Source organism: Onychostoma macrolepis, chromosome 01, assembly GCF_012432095.1.
Source record: "Onychostoma macrolepis isolate SWU-2019 chromosome 01, ASM1243209v1, whole genome shotgun sequence".
In the NCBI taxonomy this organism is placed as follows: Eukaryota; Metazoa; Chordata; class Actinopteri; order Cypriniformes; family Cyprinidae; genus Onychostoma; species Onychostoma macrolepis.
In genome coordinates, this window is record NC_081155.1 from 6,981,487 (window position 1) to 7,000,467 (window position 18,981).

Sequence of the window (18,981 nt, forward strand, 5' to 3'; positions counted from 1 at the left end):
ATGTTCAATGATACATGAATTTAAATATATATATATGTGTGTGTGTGTGTGTGTGTGTGTGTGTGTGTGGTTGGGAACCACTGAGGAAATAGTGAATGAGGGTATATACCACTGTTTAAGCCTAAATTCAATATTGAAGTATTAAATCAAATAAAATTTCCATTAATTTCCCAGTCAACAATTTGATCTCACAGTGATCTCACCATGATCTCACAGGATACTCGTGATGAGATCACAATGTGAGGTAACAGTGAGCTAAAAGTGTAACCCTCACTGTGTGCTCATACTAATGTGAGGTCAAAGTGCACTCAATGCACAGAGACTAGGTACCCAGCATGCATTGCAGCATGAAGCTTTTGATTGTCACCATTGTTGAGATTCATACACTGATTCTTGATGTCTCTATTTGTGTTTAAATGACACAGTAGTTCAAAATGTTTGTGTTTTATCATACTTTTAAAATCCTTCATAAACGATTATGACACTGCTGGGTCCTATATTGTATAACCACAGAGCTATTATTAAAAACTTTAAATTAATAACTTTTCACGAAGACTGCATACTGAATCTAGGTGATGGTTGCACTGTTATCATCAGTAGCAAACAGAGGTGTCAAGTAACAAAGTACAAATACTTCGTTACCTTACTTAAGTAGAAATTTGGGGTATCTATACTTTACTGGAGTAATTATTTTTCAGCTGACTTTTTACTTCTACTCCTTACATTTTTACGCAATTATCTGTACTTTCTACTCCTTACATTTTAAAAATAGCTTCGTTACTCCTGTTTCATTTCGGCTTTTCATTCCGGCTTGTCATCATTAAAAAAAAAAAAAAAAAAACCTATCCAGATAAATCGCGCCATCCGGATAGAGTGAATTTGATTGTGGTTGGATGAGAAGTATAAACATATACCATTCCGACACCCTATTGGTTTGTACGCGATCCATCGCACCTGCACATGACACAAATCACGTCACACTCCAGCAAGGACATTCAAGAAGAGAACTCGAGCGAAATGTCCCAACCAAGCACCAGCGAGGAGGTTGGTAGCCAGGATGACCAGCCAACCCTTATACATCCTTAGCCGTACCTGGAAGAATTTTTTGAAATGGTTGGATGCAAAAACAACTCCTTTCGAATGCGCTGCAAGCTCTGCGCACCCAAGTACCACAAGCTAATGGCTTTCAAAAACTCGCCGTCTAATTTGAAAAAGCATATTGAGGTAAGCTGAAATTTTGTTATTATCAGTCGATTAGTGACAAATTTGAAATTCGACTTTAGCCAAATGTTATCTGGGCTTATATTATTGTTATATGCAATATTTCTAAGTTAATTGTGCAAAGCTATAGTTTTTGTTATTATCAGTCGATTATTGACAATATTGTAGTGACCTAGTAATGTACTAATAATGGTAAATTTGCAATGTTTGCTATGGCTAGGTACATGCCAAGACATGCCATGGTTTGCTTGATAGCAGTAGGCTATGATTCAACGTTGCAAACTCGTTTGGTGGGCTCTATGTGAGATTTGAAATTCCACTTTAACCAAATGTTATCTGAACTTATATTATTACTATATGCAATATTTGTAAGTTAATTGTGCAAAGCTGTAGGCTACTGCTGGTTGATAAAGCATGTACTAAGGATAGTCATGATCCTGTCTGTGTATGAGAATGCGCGCCTGTGTGGGGCAGGCCCTATGGGTCCTTGTAAAGAGGTAATAGGCCCAACTACCAACTATCAGCCAAATGCTGTTTAAAATGAATTTAATGCTACTTTTCAGTCATGCCAGCAGCTGCTTGTGGTCCTAAAACAGCTTTAAGTGGCAATATTCTGGTCTGCTCAACATAATTGACCTTCATTCATGAACTTCAAGCATGACATTAATACAGCGGAAGTCCTAGATAGTCTGAGCTTGTGGTTTGAGAGAAATGATATGAATCTCAATATGTGCCTGTGCATTCATTTTCTCCACAGAAGAAACACCCCACTCGTCTAGAGAGGTACGCGCAACTTACTTCAGCAGCCCTCAAAAGGAAGTCATCCACTGAAGGTTCTTTGGCCCCACCCTCCAAACAAACCAAGCTGTGGGAGACTCGAAGTGTGTCCCAGGCAAGTGTGGATAAAGTAGTCCTCCAATTCGTTTTCCAAGGCTTGCACCCACCACACATTGTTCAGCAACAGGGCTTCATTAATCTTGTGCAACATCTTCAGCCAAATACAAATGTCATGACACGCAATACTGTTGTAAACAAAGTCACAAAGGCCTCTGTTGAAATGAAAAGAAAACTGAAAGCTGCGCTTAGTGAAATTGATTTCATAGCAACAACAACAGACTGCTGGACGGCACACCGTCGCGGTTTCATTGGTGTCACTGCGCACTGGTTTAACCCCCAGACCATGCAGAGATCCTGTGCTGCCCTGGCATGCAAGCAACTTAAAGGGTCCCATACCTTTTCTGCCCTGGCTGGTGCCCTAAATGATATTCACACAGAATTCAATATAAGAGAGAAGATCGTTCGCACTACAACTGACAATGGATCAAACTTCCTGAAAGCCTTCAGAGTTTATGGGCAGACTGACGAGAACAACAACCCTGAACCTGTAGGAGAGGGTGATGGAGAAGAGGATGATGGTGGCCAAAATGATGATTATGATGAAGAAGAGGAAAGCGTTGAGGGTGTTGAATTTGTTGATGCCGGAACCCTGTTGGACGAAGATGACTACTTGGAATACCAGCTACCCAAGCACCATCGCTGCGCCTGCCACCTCCTCAATTTAGTGTCCACAGTTGATGCTTCAAAAGCAGAGGTCAACTCATTGTACAAGCGCGTGTCAAGGTCCACATTTGCCAAATGCTCTAGCCTGTGGAACAAAAGTTCAAGATCAACCACTGCATCTGAAGTAATTGAAGACCACTGTAAACTCCAACTTGTAAGGCCTGTTGCTACAAGGTGGAATTCACTCTTCTCAGCCGTAGAAAGAATAGTGAGAATAACAAGAGAACAAGGCGAAGGAGCCTTTGCAGCTGTCTGCAGTGAACTAGACACGCCTAAGTAAGTGCTTGTTTTTCTGCCTTTCAGTTAACGAAGTGATTAACAATAGATTAAGTCATAGTTTTATACTTAAAACTGAATAATGTAGAACACACGTATACACTATGCCAATATACAGTCCCCATATTTACTCTGGATGTGATTTTGTAGCAACACAACTAAAAGTCTCAGATGAAAATATTTTTCCTTTTTAATTATCAGTTCCTCCAGTTGAAGGTGCTACATCACGTAGGCTAAATGTTCAATGTTGTGTTTTTCTTTTCTTCTTTGTACAGGTTTACTCCAGTGGAACTTGCATTTCTTGCAGAATATGCGAAGACAATGAGCCCAGTTGCAAAGGCACTGGATGTTCTTCAGGGAGAAACCAGTGTGCAGATGGGATGGTTGGTCCCCACCATAACTCTACTAAGGACCAAGCTCCAGCACCTTCACGTCGCCTCCAAGTTCTGTGAACCTTTGATTGCCGCACTTCTTTCAGGCCTTGAAAAACGCTTTGGCGAGATGCTTGCAGATCCAGAGCTGATAGCCGCAGCCATTCTAGTTCCCAAATTTAAGACCTGCTGGACAAGTGACGAAAATATCCTCAAACTTGGTAAGTGTCTCACTTCTCAACTTCCCCTTAATACGTGTAATTTCTATGGAGACAGTGAAATGAGTTTGTCTATTGGATAGTGTGTGTATGTGTTTGTGTCATTAAATGTCATTTCAATTACAATACTGTCATATGGTCTAAATTGTCCTGATTTTTGTTTTTTTATTCCACAGGCCTTGACTATATCAGAAGCCACTTGGACTGTCAGGCCGAGAATCACATCAGTGAGGGCTCCCAATCATCTGAGGAAGAGGACTTATTTTCCTCCTTGAAGAAGACCGGCCCTCTTGAAACAACCCAGCAGTTGGATGCGTACCTGGGGTGCCCAGGAGACACAGTAGAGGTACTGAAGTCCTTCCCAGCTGTGTGCCAGCTATCACTTAAGCTTAATACGGCACTCCCTGCCTCAGCAGCCTGTGAAAGACTGTTTAGTGTTGCAGGGCTGATCTTCAGGCCAAGAAGAGCATGCATTGGCTCAAAGAACTTTGTTCAGCCGCAAAATCAGCTGGTTCTCAAAGCCTATTGGTAACTCTTTGTTGCATGTTCTGTGCTTAACTGATGTAGATCCTGATGTAGATTACCCTGTTGTTGCCATTTGTATTTTTTGATTAATCACTTTTATTGTACATGGACAACCATACAAGGGTAACTGTTACTAAGCCTGCCCTGGGTACACCAATTTTCTTGTCCGTTGCCCTCACAGATTCCTGCAGCTAAGCTTGGATGTACATTTACATTCCAATAAAGGTTATTGATGACATGCCTCTGAAGTTTGACTTTTTGCACCATAACAATACTTATAGGCAACTAGTCATCATATCTTCCGCTCCATGAAACATGTTAATGCTCAGTAGTACACATATATGGTTCTTTAATGTACTTGCATTGTAATAAATGTGTTAATTTTCAATGGGCATATATGCAGCTGAAACAGGTAGCCTAGTGCATCCCCAAATTTTTCAACATTAACATTTTAATATAACATTATAGCCATTATGGCCTTTAGAAAAATGTTTTTTTGAGCAGGTGGGGTAGTGCACAATAGGCCCCTGTGGCGCGGCCTAAGCTTTTGTCCTTAATGGCATTTTTTCCCCTTACGTTACTTTTACTTTTATACTTTAAGTAGTTTTGAAACCAGTACTTTTACACTTTTACTTGAGTAAAAAGCTTGAGTTGATACTTCAACTTCTACAGAAGTCTTTTTAAACCGTAGTATCTATACTTCTACCCAAGTAATGAATGTGAATACTTTTGACACCACTGGTAGCAAACCAATATCACCTGGTTGCAGTCTCTTTTTGGTTTTCTTTGCCATAACAAATGTGCTTTTCAAACACAGTTACAGCAGCCCCAAAAATATAATGTTATAAAGTCAAGGGTCAAGAGCCCAACTAAAGCAAACACTACTCGCCATGATGGTAACGTCAAACAAAACAATAAAACAATCTAAATCTCTGTTAATTCTCAATAAGCGCTTTTGTAGATGTCTAACAGAAATAAGAACCCCACTCATCTTTTTGAGTTCACAATGAGTACACATATTACTCACACTGTGAGGATCACCGAATGAGAATGGTGTGATATCACTGTGATCATCGTGTGATCTCACGTGTCGACTGGGGAGCGTTCCCAAACTCAAATCGTAAATATCAAACATGTTTGATATTTACGACTCTTGATCTGGCTGCCTCTGACGTGATACCCACGATAGCCAATGAGAGCGAGCAAGCGTCACTTACCGGATGTTGCATGCCTCTATAGCTGAAAATTGGCAGCCACAAAAATGCCACAAAAGCAGAATGCGTCGCCCATATTCTTTTTTTTATACTTTGTTTTTCACTGTGAAGCAGAATGTACACCAGGAGAGCCAGCTGACAATGTAAATTGTCTCATTTGATCTTGAGATCTCGTGTCACTGTGAAATCGTCCCTACAGTCATCAAGTGTGTGGTCTCGTGGTCTGGTCGAACAGTCTAGTGTGCACGTTCAGAGGATTATAAGGCAAAAAAATCGGTTGAAACTGTCTTCATCTCTGTGGTCTCCCATGTTTTAAAATCGGTTAAGATTTTTTAAATTGTCTAGTGTGCAGCCAGTTTAAGACGACGGATGGTGTACTGGGGTATTTCCTCCCAGATCAGGACCAGGGCATCACTGAGCTCCTGGACAGTCTGAGGTGCAACCTGGCGGCGTCGGATGGACCGAAACAATGTCCTAGAGGTATTCTAATATTGGATTTAGGTCAGGCGAGCGTGGGGGCCATTCAATGGTATCAATTCCTTCATCCTCCAGGAACTGCCTGCATACTTTCGCTACATGAGGCCAGGCATTGTCGTGCACCAGGAGGAACCCAGGACCGACTGCACCAGCGTATAGTCTGACAGTGGGTCCAAGGATTTCATTCCGATACCTAATGGCAGTCAGGGTGCCATTGTCTAGCCTGTAGAGGTCTGTGCGTCCCTCCATGGATATGCTTCCCCAGACCATCACTGACCCATCATCAAACCGGTCATGCTAAATGATGTAATAGGCAGCATAATGTTCTCCACGGCTTCTCCAGACCCTTTCACGTCTGTCACATGTGCTCAGGGTGAACCTGCTCTTATCTGTGAAAAGCACAGGGCACCAGTGGCAGAACTGCCAATTCTGGTGTTCAATGGCAAATGTCAATCGAGCTCCACGATGCCGGGCAGTGAGCACAGGGCCCACTAGAGGACGTTGGGCCCTCAGGCAGTCTGTTTCTGATTGTTTGGTCAGAGACATTCACACCAGTGGCATGCTGGAGGTCATTTTGTAGGTCTCTGGCAGTGCTCAATATGTTCCTCCATGCACAAAGGAGCAGATACCAGTCCTGCTGATGGGTTAAGGACCTTCTACAGCCCTGTCCAGCTCTCCTAGAGAATGTGCCTGTCTCCTGGAATATCCTCCACGCTCTTGAGACTGCTGGGAGACACAGCGAACCTTCTGGCAATGGCACGTATTGATGTGTTATCCTAGAGTAGGACTGCCTGTGCAACCTCTGTAGGGTCCAGGTATTGCCTCATGCTACCAGTAGTGACACTGACTGATTATGTACACAACCTCCCTATAATGATAAAAATACACCCAGTGTTTTTTTTTTTTTTGTTGTTTTTTTTAAATATTGATAAATTATGACCCCTTTCTAAAATCAAGCTGTTCTCAGATTCTTGGCTGTGTGATGTCACACAGGCCAAGGCCCCTCTCACAATTGTCGACTGATGCTGGTGTTTTACCTTAGACCCTTTCGACGCTGGAGCAGGAGTAGACAAGAATGTCACCTAAACGATTGAGGTGTTCTGCTGTTGGATGTAATAATGACATAGCAGTTGTCATTTACTCCCGACATCTGGGGTTTGGGAAGGGCTTGTCATGTGGCACACAGAAGCCATGATAGCACTGATATAGGCTAATTTTTTATTTCTTTTTCCAATCAGGAAATGTCTCAAATATGTGTAGGTAAATGTGTTTTGCACCTTTATAGATTGTTATTTGAGCTACAATGGGTGATGGGTAAAGTACACTAATAGTGTAATCTATTAACTACATATAAAAACACGTCTTTTTACTTAAGTACCAGATATGGGTGTCATGCCGTAAAATATTTTTAATATGACTGACTTTGTATTTAATGTGAATTTAATAACAATATTGTAAGTTACTAATTATAACACTTTCATTTTACAGAGAGCAAAGAACATTTACATTATCAAAAAATATTTTCATTCAGTCTAGCCAGAGTTCTGGCTCTCTCAAAAACTCCCATTAAAATCACTGAAGCTGTTTACACTGAAATTATTATCTTACTTACATTCGTACGCACATCTGCACTTTGTTGTTTCTGATGAAAGATTTCGCCAGAGAATTCAGTCAGCGAGTGAGTGAATAAAACATGATGACTCATCTGAACGCCTCTGACTGGCCATTGCATTCATAAGCTCAACAGAATAATGTGTGATTGGGAAATGCGTCTGGCTCAGCGCCAGTCAGCGAACGAAGGTTTGAATTTAGCAGCTGGTGATGTGCTGCACTGAACGATCTAATCACTCCGGTGTGATTGTATCAAATATAAAAAATATAATTTGGCTATTTTTTGTCTTTTGGAAGTGGCATTCAAAATCCACTTGGCTCAGAAATCTGAGAATGGGCATGACGCCTCTGAATAATTCTTGATCCAGCTTCACCTCCAGCGGAAGTTAGTATACGTTTTTTTTTAATGAATTTTGCAAATTGAAATTTTCATGTTGAATGCAGCTAAAGTTTAAAGTCTCTCAAAGAACTGCACATCACCCCATGGAAGAGAAGGGCGGGGTGAGCGGAGCTCATTAGCATTTAAAGGGAAATGCACCATAACGGCTTGCTGTGAACAGAGCTGTTTTTGATGGGTTAAACAGGTGTTGTTTTACACTGCCACTGAGAAATTTTAAACAAAGTATGTTATAGACTTCTCATTAAGACCCTAAACAACCATATCAACTTATGGAAAATGGGTATAAGATGATCCCTTTAGCACCAAAGCAGCTGAAACTGATTAAGAACCCCCTTTGCTTCTTAACTGACCAGATCAATATCCCAGGAGTTTAATTGACTTGATGCTATACTCTAAATACAAAGGGTTCCTTTATTTATTTTTTAAGCAGTATATATTGCAATTGAATTAAAATTGATCTTAAGCCTATCTTAAATAGCAGTGAACATGCTTAGGTTGTTCCAAAATAACACATTTAAGATGAACTTAAAAGACATGTACAATTAATATATAATAAATGCATCGATATTAGTACTGAAGTGTATTTCTTTTTTTACCTGGGTGGTGACCCAACACATTATTTATTAAACAAAAGTGAAACAAGATTGTGAAATAATTATGTTCATTAATATGATCATGAACTGCAAAGGCACAAAACATGACAGACTAAACAGGTTTGGTTTCTACAACTTTGGTTTCCAAAAGTAAAAAAAAAAAAAAAAGCAAAACTTCATGCAAAGTTCTTGATATGACAGAACAGGTCGAACAACACTTTGAACACATCGCTTCAGGACAAACTGTTTTTTTTTTTTTTTTTGGCTCTGAAAAGGACATTTTCTTTACAGGTATGTATTTAAAGAATGTTTATCATGTCTGTGAAGATAGCAGAAATCTTCAGAAGAGCCTGTTGACTGAAATGTCTGTCTCATGCTGCTTTAGTTTACCTGTTTAAATCAGCTAATGCAACACTATGTCTCGGTCATGTTAGTTTGTTTTTATTAGTTTCTTGGATTCTTTTGTTCTATTTTCCTGCTTGTTGTTAGTTGTCATCGTTTCAGATTATTACTTTATTTAGTTCAGTTGTGTTTTTTAATAATCCTTTTCTGTACCTGTACTTAAGTTCCTCAGTTCCTGTTGGGTCTTGTCAATATTAAGATATGTTGTGAGCAGTTCTCTCTGTGTGCAATATTCAACTGTGGATTTATTAAACTGACTTTACCTTTATAGTCGTGTTTGTGTATATCTTGCAACACAGTGCTTGACACAACTCCTTAAAATTTTGTAACAACCTGTAAAAAACAACTGGAGCGTGACAACAGGGATAAGATCCAATTGCAAGCTTTATTGTACAGATCGTGGTCAAGATAGGCAGGGTCGAACACCAGCAAACAACAATATCCAGGGCAAGGCAAAAGAGTAATCCAAAACATAGGCGGTGGTGGAGGCAGGCAGCAAACAATTATAAAACAAGGAAACGGTCCAAAGTCTAAAACACAGGCAAGGCAAAAACAAGACAAAGAAAACACTCAGCAGTGTCCAATAACTGTTGAAAAAGACTTCGTAAAGACCTTCTTCTATTTTTCCGGCAGTTAATACGCTGCTGGGCATATTACTGCCCTCCACAGGTCAACGTTTGAACTAAATTCTTATGTATAGTCCTGTATTATGCATGAACTGAAGAACTGCCTCAGAGATCAGTTTATGCTTGTCACTATGACCAAACAAAGAAATGACAGAAAACACTTCAACTCCAAGTTCTGCCAATTTATCAAAAAGTTTTTCTTTCTACATTATACTTCCTACATTCCAAGAAAACATGCCCTACTATTTCCATATTCCCATGCAAGGATCCACCCGCTATTCCAAACAACGGAATCCAGCGGCCTGGTCGAAGGTTTAATGCATGGTCGGTCTTTTACTTGCACCTCTGAATTTAGTTTCAATTTTAGTCTAGCTCCGTGCTTGATCTGACTCCAGTTTCAAGTGATTCAATTTAGGCTGTACTTCTAATTAAAAACTGATCACCGATATCGATTGTATATTAATTTAGATATTTGATAATTCTGGAAATCCCATACTTTCAATTATTCGTTCATTAGCGACCTAGTGTCGCTTAGCAATTCACTGGCCAACTGTGAACGCACGGCACAAACTCGCCAGTTGATCTTACTCAGAGGATACAGGGGTGACTATAATACCTTTAAATAGGCTGCACCCTGCTAGCTCATAATAAAAAGTGTACGTTTTCTATAATCACGAAAACTGTAACTTGTTAAGTCAGTGACAGACAGAAATCAGAAGATCCCTAATGACGAGCCCCCGCTTCATTCATTGGTACTTAAGTATGATCTGTCCTGGACGCAGACTTGTGTAAACACTAGACTACAACTCTAATCTACTGGAAAAAAATGATTTCAGAAGAGATCAGAATAAGTCAAATATAACAATTTATTATTGGTCAGGTAAAGTTGTATCACGCCTAGGGTTGTAACGGTATGACATTTTCACGGTATGATAATCGTCTCAGAAAATATCACGGTATCACAGTATATATTAAACAATAATTCTTATCAGTAACAATGACTCTTAAAAGAATAAGAAGTTATTTGAGTGAACAAATCCTTTATTGCAACAAACTTGAAACGATTTTAATGAAAGTAAGTCTCCCTTGTGAATTATTATTATTGTTTTTTTGGGGGGTTTTTTAAATAAAGCTAAGCCTTATGTATATCTATAATCACACTTTAACATTTTAATTAATGTTTTAAAATGTTATCAAATTAAAATTTAACAACTTTTATTTTCGGCAAATTGCTGCACAACAGAGGTATACTAAGTTAAAACATGGACAAACATGATATTCCTTAAAAATAATGTTTAAATAAATTAATTATTATAAAGAATATTATTATTATTATTATTATTATTATTATTGTTGTTATAAATTAAGTACATTGTAAAATGCTAATATATTTCAGTCATGACTTATTTTGACGGGTTGTAGCGGACCTTTGAGTTTCAGAGTGTATTTGACAATGGTTTGTCTCAAATAAAACTGGGAAATGTTTATTTAGGTTTTCTCTCAGAGCAGCTCTGCTGATGTTCATGTTTATGTAGACGCTGAAAACACCATTAGTGTCATGCATGCATACTTCAATATGTAGTAGATAAAACGGCGCCACTCATATCTTTTGATTTATCCATCCATCAGATAGCGCGTTTTACGTGACAACCTCGTTAACTTTATACTGTAAATCCCATGTTCACGACTGCACCAGGATTCCCTCTGCATCACGGAAATTATACGGCCTTTTAACTTGTTATAAATGCGACATACCTTTATTTGCACGGAGGGATGGTGTCCGCGAATACGAGCGAACATGTTGGATGTATTGCCTACTTTTGCAGCCACTTTGCGTCCACATTTTTTTGCCAATTGGTTCTGTCCTCAAGGACAACCCCACGTTCGTTTTTTTTTTTTTATATATCCGAAGTATTCCCATACTGCAGATTAGGGGTGTAACGATACACGAATCGCGGTTGAACGATTCACGGGCATTTTCCAAATGGAAGTGATCATCCCTATCCCCTTGGAGTGGGGACTTGGGAGTGAGCAGGGCACGTGCGTGTCATTATGTAGTCGTTTGGAATGCACTTGGTGAAGGGAGCGTAATTTCCTCATTATCTTCAGCTGGGATGTTCCCGTGACAACGCAGCACGGTGTGCGTCAGCAGATTCGCTGGCGGACAACCGCATAAAAAATAAATATTTAAGTTTTTATATATATATATATATATATATATATATATATATATATATATATATATATATATATATATATATATATATATATATATATATATTATTTTATATATTATATAGCATATTTTAAAAACTTTTTAAAATATAAAATGCATGTTTATTTGCAACAGTTATGCTAACAACAATAAAAAGACTATTGACATTTAAACAGCGACATCTGCTGACGCACACCGTGCTGCGTTGTCACGGGAACATCCCAGCTGAAGATAATGAGGAAATTACGCTCCCTTCACCAAGTGCATTCCAAACGACTACATAATGACACGCACGTGCCCTGCTCACTCCCAAGTCCCCACTCCAAGGGGATAGGGATGATCACTTCCATTTGGAAAATGCCCGTGAATCGTTCAACCGCGATTCGTGTATCGTTACACCCCTACTGCAGATTTAAACTTTTTTTCGGTGGGGGATGGAGATTAGATATAATCTCGGTCTCTGTTATTTCCTCCGCTGCAAGTGCGTATAAGAAGCCACATGAATGCAGAGTGAAGCAGCCGAAATAAATTGCATATACGCGGGTGAGATTATTATTATTATTATTTTTTTTTTTTAATAGTAGATATGCAATTGTTTACGATAACGTGCACGTTCAAACCGCGATAGACCGTCATACCGGTATACCGTTACAACCCTAATCACGCCAATTATATAACCAATTCAAAAATATCAAATCATCTCAATATAGAACATCAAATTCTCAAAGATTAATCTAAGAGTAAATGATGCATACCAGACTTTAGAAAATACATAGTATGGAGTGTAGAGACACACCACACACTATGGGCTCATTCTAGCTACAGAATCGTGCTGACTGATTTGCAACTTTCCCTTAAATACTACCAGAACAAAAGGCCCATAAACATTTATTCTCTGCCCCAAAACAGATTAGATCAGTGTATGGGGGATGAGAAACCTCAGTAGGAGCTGTTCATGCCCCAAATGGTCACACCTGTAGAGCAATGTTTTTTTTATCAGGTTTTGAAAGGAGATCGCCCCCAAAGTTTCCAATATTTCCCATAATATAAGTGACTACTGTGAAATTAAGGCCATTTTACCAATCACACAGAGACCTTTAAAATGATACCAAACATGAAAGGGTTAAGATCATTAATTCTTAAGATATAGTAAATATTTTATGTAAGTGTAGCAACTTGAGTTCTCGGCATTTCTTTGTCAACTTTCAGTAACCAGTACCATGAGCCCAGGGGGGAAGGATGGGTCAATGGACCGATGATCAAATGGTCTTTCTCTCAGATCTTCTTGTCTGATTAGAGTTTATTGTCTTGCGGCATGACATTTGCATTGTAAGAGTTTCTGGGTGTTTGGCTTCACAAAGAGATCAAAGCCTGATTGAAGAGTTTGTTTTGTGGCCTGACATTTGCATTGTAAGAGTTCCTAAGTTTTGGCTTCATGAGGAGTTATTTTCATAAAGGAAATAATTTCACTCCCTACACCCACATTCACATAATCCAGGAATATGCCTTCCTACAATATAACCCACAGTGCCCCAACCTCAATCTACACAGTTTAACTGAGTCCCTACGGGATGGACAAGTACAAAAACATATTTTCCTATCTTTAGGTTGCATAGAAAAATAATGATTTCCTTTTCCCATCCTCTCTGCCATTCTTTTATTAAGCCCACTTTAACTCTTTCCCTCAATTCCACCCTCCCCAAGGATACATGGATATCTATTTATCTTCCTAAGATCTCCTTCGCTATATAATCTGCCTGCTCATTCCCTATCACCCCAGCATGCCCAGGCACCCAACAGAAAGTGATATTGCAAGCAAACCCAACTCTAAAAAAAAAAACACACTCAAGATGTAATTTACAATATCAGGTCAAACTTTAGATTTTCCTGCTCTTAAAGTTTCCAGAGCTGCTGCAGAGTCAGAACAGATAAAAACTTCTCTCGGTCTGGCTTCTTCAATCCACCATTGCCATTAACTCAGTAGTAAGAACAGAGCTTCCATTCAAAATACGTCGGCCAATTTTCAACCCTATCTTCACATTCACCCCAAACCCAGCTCTCCCATTAACTGGATCTCTAGACCCATCTGTAAAAATGATTATACTACTCTGATTAATTGAATTAAGATATACCACTATTCTTGGAATCACCTCCATCTTATCTTTTTCCTGAAGAAAAAGCAAACTCAATTTTCAACTCTGGCATCACCCAATATGTCATAGGTAACCATCCTATATGCTCTGCAATACCTCCCTGTTCCAATCCCATCTTCCTAGCCCACTGATTTAAATTAACAAAATAATTACTATATTTCCTACTTCCAACAAACTCTTGCAACAAACACCTTTCCGCAAAGGCCTTCTTCTTCTTCTTCTTCTTCTTCTTCTTCTTCTTGTTTAATAGCGACTAACTCTTTAGGAGCATTAGCACCACCTACTGTACTGGATATCAAATAAACTTACATAGGTGATGAGTCTGAAATATGAGAAGAGAAAGAAAGGTCCACAAAGGCCTGTTTGGCATGGCCCTCTTTATATGGCTGCCAAACAGGAAGTCACCATAGAGGAAGCAGGGAGTGGTAACAGTCAGTATTTGGGCAAGGGCTCCCTCTGCTGGTGTGGCATTACACAACCTAATTCAATTAGAACTTAAATATGCAAAATGGTAGTTTTCTAAATTCTTTTGTGTTGGGACTACCCAGCGAACAATAATATATGTTATGAAAACATTTCTGAATGTTTCCTGAATGTTTAAAATATCCAGTTTTTAAATATGCATTACATTCTATTTATTAGTTTAGTAATAACTAAAGCTATGTAATCCAACCCAGTCAACACGTGAGATCACACCATTCTCATACGGTGATACTCACAATAGGCTTGTTTGAGATGCGCCTCGCCTGAAATGTAGGTGAGAGTAGGCGGCTGCAGTGAGGGGAGGAGTGAAATAAGTGCAGTCAAGACGGACAGTTCTGACCTCTCGAAGAAGAACAGATACCAACGAGATCAAAGGCAGATATCACGTTATTCTCACTCATATGCTGTGCTGCTGATAAACATGATATAATTTCAGTTCTGTTGCTTCTATATGAATATAAATATGATGAACAAGAAAGTGCTTGCTATTTAATTCCATACGAAAGGCGTATTTATCGTCCATTTTTATTTTAATTCAAACATGTATTTTAGATTTTTATAGAAAATATGACAACTGTCACATATCTCACACAACTGTCAGTGTTTGGGAATATTCATGCACAATTTAAATACATAATAGCATGAAATCAGATTTTAAAAGTAAAACATTTTAGAAGAGAATGCAGCATCACGGTTGTCTGAACCAATGAGCATTCAGCTGTGTCGTCAGTCAGTTGTTTCCTATCATGCTTTTGATCAGCACAGTCGGTGGAGAACAACTGCGCTCAATTGCTCAAACCGACACACACAAGTTTTTTGGCACACGTCAGCATGACATCAGAGCAAGGCGGACGTAACTCGGACACTTTTCTAACCGGTATGCATCTTGCGGTGATCGGTTCTGCGCAGATTTTGCTCATCTCAAACAAGCCTAGTGTGAGTAATATGTGAGCTCATTGTGAATTCAAAATGTTGAGCAGGTTGAGAGGAGGCAGTTCAAATATCAGTCACCGGGGGGACATTCTACTTCCTGTTTCTCAACACTATCACTATCATCAGATATTACAGTGCTCTCACATGATGAGCTCATGAGTGCACGCCCAGCTAACAGATTTCTGTTATAAGAACCTTCTCCAAACATACAACTGACTTCCAGACACAGCCTTCGATGAAATCAACTGAAATAAAAGAAGACATTAAATCTCTCATGATCTCAGCAGAGAAAGATTAAACAACTCCACAAACAGCATCACCAGCTCCACTCATTACTAACCAGACTGACTTTATTTATGATATCTACAAAAGCGCTTATTGAGAATTAGATGTTTTATTGTTTTGTTTGATGTTACCATCAAAGTGAGTAGTGTTTGCTTTAGTTGGGCTCTTGACCCTTGACTTTATAACATTATATTTTTTTGTGCTGCTATAACTGTGTTTGTAAAGCACATTTGTTATGGCAAGTAACACCAAAAAGAGACTGCAACCAGATGATATTGGTTGTTGTTAATAATAACAAAATCATCACCTAGATTCACTATGCAGTCTTCGTGAAATGTTATTAATCTGAATGTTTTAATATAACAGCTTTTTGATTATACAGTATAGGGTCAAAAAGTGTAATTTATGAATGAGTTTAAAAGCATAAGTCACAAACATTTTGAACTATGGTGCCATTTAAAAACAAAGAGAGACATCAATAATCGGTGTATGAATCTCAACAATGGTGACAATCAAATGCTTCATGCTGCAATGCATGCTGGGTATCTAGTCGCTGTGCAGTGAGTGCACTTTTACCTTACATTGTGACCATAGTATGAGCACACAGTGAGGGCGCTGTGAGGTTACACTTTTAGTTCACTGTGACCTCACATTGTGACCTCATCACGAGTATCCTGGGAGATCATGGTGACATCACTGTGAGATCAAATTGTTGACTGGGTCCGTCTCAATCGGGAGCAGTTAAATAATCATAATTACACCACACAATAGAGGATTTTAAGGACAAAAAATCCCTTGCGACAAGCCATGGATCGGGCCACAACCCCCGATCGGGACAAATTATCATTGACATCCACATCAATTTAGTTTGTAGTCCTTGTGGATGTACTTTCAACATCTTAAGGCATCTTTACACAGCCGATTTAAGGCTGCTCTAAAGGGTCTGTGTCTGCTCAGAATTCAGTGTAAAGACGCAATGCCGCATAAAAGCAGACCTAAAATAATCTGGGTCTGACCCACCTCAGTCCCTAGTATCAAAGGCGACGCAATTCTGTTTTGATTCAGTGTAAATAAAACTCGAAACAGTGCCGCTCTAAGCAGCGTCGTTGTCATGACAACCCAAAGGACGCCTGTCAGTTCTAGCCAAAAACACGTAGCCTACAGTAAGCTAGCTCCATTTGTTTGTAACATTAATTTAAAAAAAAAAAAATGTCTACCAATAGGGGAAACAACTGGTCAGACAAAGAAGTAAAAGAGCTTATTTTAATAAGAGCAGAGTAAGAAATTAACAGGCAAATTGACGGAATTGTAAGAGACAGCAATGTATACTGTATTATTGCTGAGAGACTTCAACTTCGCGGTGTGCAGAGAGATAAGAAGCAGGTTACAGCTAAGCTCAAAAGTCTGAAAAGTTTTTACCTAAAACCCAAAGACCACAACAACACGAGTGGAATGACTGCCAAGTATGTGTGATAATATCTGGGGACATCGTCCCTGTGCTTTGCCGGTAAATGCTGTTGGATGCTTGACACAGACAGAGGAAAGAGCACAATCTCCAACTGACAGCACCACCGAAGATGGAGATGATGAAGACATTTGTCTGCCAACAAGGAGTAAGTTTTCTGATTTCAGTCACTTATTACTCTTACGTTAAGATGAAAATTGTAATATATCATAAATGGCTAGTTTAAAATGACTAAAATTATACTATTTTCTTTCACTGTCACTCCAACAAGTTAATATTCGCATGTATATATCTGTGCGATGCAGGCCTAAAGTAAATTATTCTAAAACCATATGTACTTATTTATGAATATAATTGTATTTATTTACAACTGGACAAATAAACACATATTGGGGAAAATTAGAAATTCTTCCCACTGAATTTCATTAGCTTAATACATTAATGTATGTGTAACGGAGCCGAAGAGACGAGAGGCAATCGGATCCAAGTGCAAGCTTTTATTAATAAACATATAGTCAAATCACAGGCAGGGTCAAACAACGGCAAATAGGTATGGCAGGGAAAAGACAAAGAGTAGTCCTAGGGCAAGCGTGGGTCTTCGATCGGCGAACAATATCCAATGGGGCAAGGCAGAGAGATAATCCAGGTACACAAGCTATAAACCAAGAGAGGTGCAAACAGAGTCCGAACGGTCAGGCAAGGGTTAATGCAGGAAACACAGGCTAGAATCAAAACACGGGAAAAACAGGCAAGGCAAGACTATGACAACAAACTGGGCTCCGTAGAGTAGCTATCGCTTGGACAGTGAAAAACACTATACAATACTCGGCAAAGAGGAAGAAGAAGTCCATGGTTTATGTAGGGTGTGTGATCAGTGCAATCAGCTGTGTGTGTCGTCAGTGCAATGGCTGATGGGAATTGTAGTGCAAGGTAATGTGAAACAGTCTGTGTAGTGTGAGAGTCAATATGATGGAAGGGTGACCTCTGGTGGCGATCAGACGGAAGGCCACGAACCGGGTTCGTAACAGTATGAATGCGGAGTAAATTTCCATGTGCTTTATTTTGATGAACCTCATTATTAATTATATAAACAGCAATTATTCTGAACGTGTTTCAAATCAAAACGATCATTTATTATGCATGTGACGTTTAGTCAAATCCTATCTAACTTGTGTACAATCATTGTCTTAATTTTTTTTTCTCATCTTCAGGTACACCAGAAATGACAAGCCATCCCCCTGCGGAAAAAAAGAAAAATGTCTAAGGCAGACCATGCTCAGGCAATGAGTTATTTGCCAGAGAGGAGCAACTGCTGCAAATGCAGAGGGAGTGGGAGAAGGAGGTAGAACTTCAGCACAGACAAACAGTGTTGGAAATGACCAGGGAGATGCGGGCAATGTCAACATCTTAGCAAGTATATTTCCTCCACATGGTGCCCAGTCAACTGTCCGTCAGCCCTTTACTCACCAATGGAGGCCTGGAACATCATCAGTTCATGCTGTCTCACGAGATGCTAAACCATCCACAGTGCCACACAGTTATAGTGATGAGGAGGAGCCTTTTGAAAGGGTGATGACCTACTTATAAAACCTTGATGGTTTTATGGGACAAGTCACCCAAAACTGAAAATTCTGTCATCATTTGCTCACCCTCATGTATGCATGACTTTGGATACAGAGTTTGAAACAACATGAGGGTGAGTAAATGATGTCAACTTTTTCAGTTTTGGGTGACTAGACATGTTTGTAATGCAGGCATTTGACTTGATTTATGCATATTCTCATTTCAATTTTTTTTTATCCGGTATAACTAAGTTCTGAAGCCTGAAATGTTTAAGCATGAAAAAAAATGAGTACTGTTCATGAACAAATTAATGTTTGAATGAATTTATTTAATAGTTTTAAAATTATTTATGTATTTATAGAATGTTGTAAATATTTTACTGTATTATGT